This window comes from Gadus morhua, chromosome 22 (assembly GCF_902167405.1).
Source record: "Gadus morhua chromosome 22, gadMor3.0, whole genome shotgun sequence".
In the NCBI taxonomy this organism is placed as follows: Eukaryota; Metazoa; Chordata; class Actinopteri; order Gadiformes; family Gadidae; genus Gadus; species Gadus morhua.
In genome coordinates, this window is record NC_044069.1 from 14,358,682 (window position 1) to 14,366,218 (window position 7,537).

Here is a 7,537-nt window from a genome sequence, read left to right on the forward strand (position 1 = left end):
AGTTCTCTGCAAACCTATGGTGGGACCAGGCCTTCATTGTGCATATTGTATATAGTCCTCTGCAAACCTATTAACTGTACATACTGTATATAGTTATTCGCTAACATGGTGGCATCAGGCCTTCAGTGTACATATTGTATAAAGTCCTCTGTAAACCTATTCAGTGTACATATTGTATATAGTTCTCTGCAAACCTATGGTGGCTTCAGGCCTTCAGTGTTCATATTCATATAGTCCTTTGCAAACCTATTCAGTGTACATACTGTATATAGTCCTCTGCAAACCTATGGTGGCATCAGGCATTCAGTGTGCATATTGTTCTGTATGTAGTCCTCTGCAAACCTATGTTGGCATCATGCCTTAAGTGTGTCTTCAACAACCACACACAAAAGTTTGCACATTTATATGAATTTTGTGTAATTCATATTTCATTGTATTTGTCTAAATGCATACTAATGCAGACTGTAGATATATTTATGAGTGACGTTTACCAACACAATGGCTTGGCCGTAACACTCACCCATTATCTCTATCTCGCTCTCGCTCACTCACACACAGAGAGAGAGAGTATGTTACCTGGTGTGTTATTATCAGTTATTGATGATGTATCTGCACTTTTAATGTTGCTGATTTCTACAAGGCAAATAAATTTACTTAAAACTTAGTTCCCTGGCCCCATTCGTCTTTGTAAGTAAATGTTCTTTTTTTCCCTTTACTATTTTGTCAGAATGCACCAGAATGCTTTGTTTGTTTGTGAAAATCACAAAAAAATCTTGTGGGGGACGATGCCCCCAGACCCCCCTACAGAGTTTTGGAATGCAAACGTTCAACCCCCCTCAAATAAATTCCACCAGCCGCGGCCCGCCACTGCCCAATGCACTCCTCTGCCCCAGTGGGCCAGAATACCACTTCCGGCCCCCACCATGCGTGACATGGGTGGTGAGGACACCTTTCTGTCCTTTTGACGGACAATCACGTAGTCAAGGATATGCCAACGTTTTGAGCGGGGGTGCTGCCACGTTGTCTTAAGCCTGTTTTTCATCTGCAAAATGGTATTGGTAATGACCAGCTGGTGCTCTGCACAGAGGGAGAGGAGGCTGAGCCCATTTTGGTTCATTTTCCCCACTTCATGCTGGCCAATGACTTTACTCCATACCAGGTGCTCCGTGCCCACTCTAGCATTGAAGTCTCCCGTGAGTATGAGCCTGTCCTTAGCCACGTTGTTCTGTAAGATGGCATGAAGAGCTCTGTAGAAATCCTCTTTGATGTTATGATCGGTGAGGGTGGCAAAGCATTTCTTTGCCAGGGGAATGGGCCATGTCATCAGTCTTTCATTGATGCCGATGGTGGATTACGGAATGCGCTGCAGCAGTTTAGACTTCAAACTAAGCAAAGACGACTCCATGATTACGGCGAGTGCCTTCAGGGACCCCCTTCCAGAAGAAGGTGTACCCAGCACCAACCTCTGACATGAAGTCCTCTCCATTTAGGCTGGTCTCACTGACAGCTGCTTTGTCGATGTTAAATCTTGCGAGCTTGAGGGCCACCGATGCTGTCCTGCGCTGGGGCCTGTCAGGAGTTTCGGCCAGGTCCAGCAATGTGCGAACGTTGCACGAAGCAACGCTTGCATTCAGTATCAGAATCAGAATTGCTTTTATTCGCCAAATGCATCAATGGACACACAGGAATTTAACTTGGCATCCAGCACTTAACACACAACTAGACAGACAGTAAAATGCACATGGCTCTAGTAAAACATGATATTAAAACAAATCTGTAAATAAAGAATACAAAAAGTAGTCCAAATCAGACTCCTTTTAGAAGGAGGGGGGAGGGCGGTGTAGTCATTAAGGAGAGAAATAGCCTTAGGCAAAAAGCTATTGGGGTCCTGATGGCACGGTACCGCTTATCAGAGGGGAGCAGCTCAAAGATGTTGTTTACATGATGAGACTTATCAGCAGCAATTGTACTTGCCTTCTTCCTCGGAAGAAGGCAAGGGGAGGGGGCACGGCAGTCTTTTTTTGAGTTGAGTTCCAGATTATGTTTTACACACCACATAGTCAAATGAGACACTTCCTGCCTGTAAGCAGAATCGCCGTTGCCACTGATAAGGCCGACCACGGTGGTGTCGTCTGCAAATTGAATCGGCTTTTTTTTCACTCTGATTTCTCGACCGCGAGGGGGAATAATCAGACGGCTGCCACTTACCGTCCAGAGTATGCGGAGCAGATAATCTTAGGACCACCTTTTCTAGTTCCTTCCCCATTTCAGAGGTGAGAAGTGTGAGGCTGCTCAGTCGCAATTGAAGCTTCCGAAAAGATGCGCTGCGCTGCTCGTCCCGCAGTCCTAACGACCATCACTCCAATGTCGCCTGTGTGCATGGTTTCGATAGATCCTCCCAGCCAAATCCTTGGCCTGTACCCACCACCATTGCACAACGCCACAGGACTTCGGGGGGGAAGGAAGAAGCTTGCGCATAGAGAGAGAGAGACATGTGTTAATAAGTCTTCATGGGTCATGAAACATTTGACTTTTAAACTTTTTTATCTATTGGACTTTTTAAATTGTTTATATATTGACGTTGTACAACAATGTTAAAGTATTTTAGCCTTCATAATCATTTAGAGAAGCATGTCACCACATGATCCTACCAACCTGTGCCACAAACTGGTGTTGAACCTCAGGATCCGTCATGTCGGCTTCAGAGCTGATCTTCAACTTGAAAGTTGAGCGTTGTTTCTGCTGTTCCTGGCAGGCAAACCAATGCAAGCTGCCACATTCAAAATAAAAAAAAAATACCCAGAGGTAACGCTCATATAGACACAATGTCCGAGATCTTGGCGCTGGAGAGGCCATGTAGCGGCTGACGAGACTTGCGCACTCGGCTTCTCATTTTGCCCCTGATAACAAAAGGCTATCCGGTGGCCAAGGCCGGATTAACCATTAGGGCAACTGGGCACTTGCCCAGGGCCCGTGACATCAAAGGGGCCCTTGACAAGGTTTTTTTTTTTTTTTTTTTTTTTTTTTTCAAAGTGCAAACATACATCTACAGACACCACATAACACGACAAAACCCAGATACGTGTGACAGACATGTAACATATACCAAAACATAAAGAATTATACGGGGACAAGGACAGATTACAAGAGGGTTTGGGGAGGTGTTTGTGAGAGGGAGAGAGTGAGTGGGTGGGTGTGTGTGTGTGTGTGTGTGTGTGTGTGTGTGTGTGTGTGTGTGTGTGTGTGTGTGTGTGTGTGTGTGTGTGTGTGTGTGTGTGTGTGTGTGGCCAGATGCTTTCCTCCGGCATCTCCGACCCCCAACGCGATAGAGGTCACACCCGAAGCACCTTATCCCCCCTGATGAACCCCCCCCTCCCCAGGGCAGCCGGCCCTAACAGCCATTAACAGTGGTAATGGAGGTGAGGCCTATTAAGTTAAGTTAAGGCCTACCTAGCTGTTTGCTGTCAAGACAATTGAAACTTTCAATAAGTACTCATCAAGCCACCAAGTTCTGATGATAGCGACTTTACGATTGTTTGGCGGCGGGGGGGGGGGGCCTTGAGCCTTGTTGCCCAGGGCACAGAAAATTGTTAATCCGGCCCTGCCGGTGGCAGTAGCTGAAAGCAGAGAGTAGCAAGCAGAAGCAGCATGCAGCATGCACTAAGTACAAGCACTACTGCTCCAACACTACTGCATAGACTCATCACACGTCCTACGCACGCAGAGACACACGCAAAAAGTCCACTCGAACAGGAAATTAAACGGATAAACTATATTGATACATTTTTTATTGTTCTTTTTTCACTAAAGAACTCATTGTTTTCGGTATACAAACTATCCAGTTCTTCTAAACCCATAGAAAGTGCAGTGAAAAAATAGTGTAATGATGTATAAATGTAGCACTTTGATGAATGACATTTGCACAGGAAATCAATGAAATCATGATGCAATGACTCGTGTCTCGTCATGAGAAAATGTGAGTTCAGGGTTTAAGGACACTTCCAGAAATAAAAACTAAGGCATTAAGTATTGAACACGTCTCGACAAGGTGGTAACTTTTATTATTGATACTTCTACAACGCACAATTCTTATACACACCAGAGGATATTAAGACAGAATCATACAGGTTTTTAAATCCCAACCATGTGAGAGATATTTAAACGTAACACTAGCCAACAATTACCCCGCCCTTGCCCCATTTGTTACATTTTATAGCCTGCCCCAAACTGTAGCTCTAAGAGGGGTTAGTTGGTAGCTAGCTTCATAGATCAGTGTTATCAAACGTGTATGAATGTTGACACACGTAATATCCTTTTCCTAAAATTTCCTCAGTATCTTGCGTTCATGTCCGTTTTCTATTTTCGAGGGTTGCTGTCACTTTTGTCAGTAAGTGTTTAGATTAGATACAATTTTATTAATCCCCTGTAGGAGTTTTTTTTTTTTTTTGTTTATTAGTGCCTCCAAATGCATTCGGGTATTTCCTCTTAGTTGTGCTAGCAAATGTAAGGTGGATGTGAATTAAAACTATATGTTCATCTTTTTATACATTTTTAATTAGTTTTATTTTATTGATTTTTCACTTGCTTTATATACTGTATTGTGTATTTTCAATTGTGAATTACTCTAGTGCTGCTGCTTTACGAGACCAGACAATGATGATGTAATTGTGTCTTTTGGAGATAGGAAAATGTTATTCATTTTCCTAAATTATTCACTCCTAGGAAAATGTTATTCGTTTATTTAGATTAGTGATTTGAATGGCTGTCCATTCAACCTACTTTGTTATCACTGTGCACTCTGTATTTCTGTTTTACCTTTACCTTGCAGCCTGCACTATGTTAAGGATCCAAAAAAGGAACAATAACTTTCTGTAACTACATAAGAACACATACTCAAGAACACAGAGATTATTGCAGACACAATCACAGCTAAGAGCTCCTCATTTCTGACTCTGCTGGTCCTGTCCGTCCTTCAGAACCCAACGGAGCTTAACGCCGGTCACGCCTTCCTTGGCCAGTTTGGCGGAGAGCTGGAGGAGAGAGACATGTGTTAATAAGTCTCTTGGGTCATGAAACATTTGACTTTTAAACTTTTTTATCTATTGGACTTTTAACTTTTTTATATATTGGCGTTGTACAACAATGTAAAAGTATTTTAGCCTTCATAATCCTTTAGACAGGCATGTCACCACATGATCCTACCAACCTGTTCCACAAACTGGTGTTGAACCTCTGGATCCGTCATGTCGGCTTCAGAGCTGATCTTCAACTTGAAAGTTGAGCGTTGTTTCTGCTGTTCCTGGCAGGCGAAACAATGCAAGCTGCCACATTCAAAATCGAAAAAATACCCAGAGGTAACACTCATATAGACACAATGTTCCTTGTTTCCAATGTTGTTTGGCTCGCCAGTATTCCAATTTGTGTAAGTGGCTCTGCTCCCATCAGACCAGTGGGAATATGGATATCTGTGGAGCCCAATCCATGCAGGACTGTCAACCATTGCAACGTTCTCAGTCGCGTTCCTCAAACTGGCCAAATCCATGTAGTTAGACTTGCAGTGATCCCTCGCCTTGGACCAAGTCATTTTTTCTTTGACGTAGACATAGTTGCCTTCATCTAAATCAAAATGAGGACGACAAAAAGAATGATCAAATATTTTATCAGTTTAACTCTTTATCCCAATCTATATTCTTTAATAAAACGGGGATAACGTGAAGTAGCATAGATTCATTTTATGTTTGATCTCAATGTTTGTCTTTAATCGTATTTCACAATGACTGCTTATACTCAAAGGCTCTTAATTATATAATATTATATTTGATGACATTTACAGGAAATTAAACATTTCTTAATTGTTGATTCAATGGAAAAGGGAGCTGGGTAAAACCTAGAGCAATAACAATCTGTTATATTTAACAAACAAAAATCCAACCCACCGTCAAAGCATACTGCATATACTTCCCAGCTGCAGGGAACATCATTCAGCAAATGTGTAGATCGAATCAGTACACAGTTTTGTATTGCGCCGCCGTTGCTTGGTTGATTTGCCACCCAATTGCCATAGTGTTGGCCCACTCTGTAGATTTGGTTGCCGTGGGACCACTGCCATCTGGTGACGTCATCATAAAGTCCGATCCAGATTATGCCAGTGTCATAATCAGACCCGATTCTTGACTCTTGTAGCTGTTTGAGTTCTTCCAGGTTGTCTACAGTGGCCAGGTCATCAAAGTGCTCCCTACAGTGACGCTGAGCATCAGTCCAGGTCATCTTCTGATCCACAAAGTGGTAGAGTTTGGTGATGGGAGACGCATGGTGTCCCACGAGCCCTGCAGGGGAAGCCAGCGCAGCAGAAACAATACAAACTTCAGTCACTCAAACGTTTATCCATCCTGTTTGAAACGACATTAATTACTTAAAAAATAAATAAAAAAATCCCAGGTTTTTCCCATTGGGCCTTGGGTACCCAGTCTGACTTTTCCCACCACTATGTATGCGCCCCTGGATGCGGGAGCCTTTCTATGACGGCAGCTAAAAAAAATCTATTCACCAATTCCTAATAGTCTGGAACCTCTCAGTTAATTTTTTATTTCTAATAGGCGGTATATATATTTACAGGCCCTGACCAAATTAATACATTTGTACTTGTACTCAAATACATTCAAAGTTGACTCATCATTGCTTTGGTCTTATCTACTAATGGGTTATTCTTAAAGACTGAAGAAGTTGAGAATCAAGAATCGTATGTGTGATTTGTGTGTTCACAGGCTCTTGAAAGGAGATCTATGTATTCATTATTTTTATAAAGAAGAATTTTCTGATAATACATCCATGGTTGTGCCCTGCTGCCAAAATAATATTATTTATATGAACTTTTCTTTCTTTTTTTAAAACCCTGGAAGAAATGCTTTGGAGACATTAATGGGAAACCTACATATGTGTTATACATAGCAATCTAAGCATGGGTCAAACCCAATGGCAATCCAAACCCTAACTCTGACTGTGATAGTGCCACCATGCTCTACCTGCTTTGCAAGATAGAAACATAACTAAACAACCAGCAAAAATAATCACTACTTGGTGGATAGATTTACTTGTCTATAGTGCTAACCATGTTGTTAAATTAGAGACACACAAGCACAAAAAACACACGTATCTGACCTGAAAAGCTAAGAAAGAGCAGTACGTTCTTCCACATCCTGTAACCTGAAAACACAGCATGAAAACACTTTAGTTGCTCTGTCATTTAACAAAGTTTATATGTTGCACATTGAGCATAGCAATTGACTGCAATGGCCTTCTGTACATGCACTACCATCGCACACATCTAGATATAAATTATATCACTATATATGTAATCCATTTATAATTAATAACCATTTTGTTTGGTTACCAAAGGTGTTGGTTCTACCTGTTTGTGAGGAATTTGCCTTCTATCAGCCTGTTATTAATAAATTCCGATCCTTGGACGTGTTGTAGAATGGCTGACTGCATAACACATGTCTGAGCTATTACTCTCACAACATTCTGCTTGGAAAAC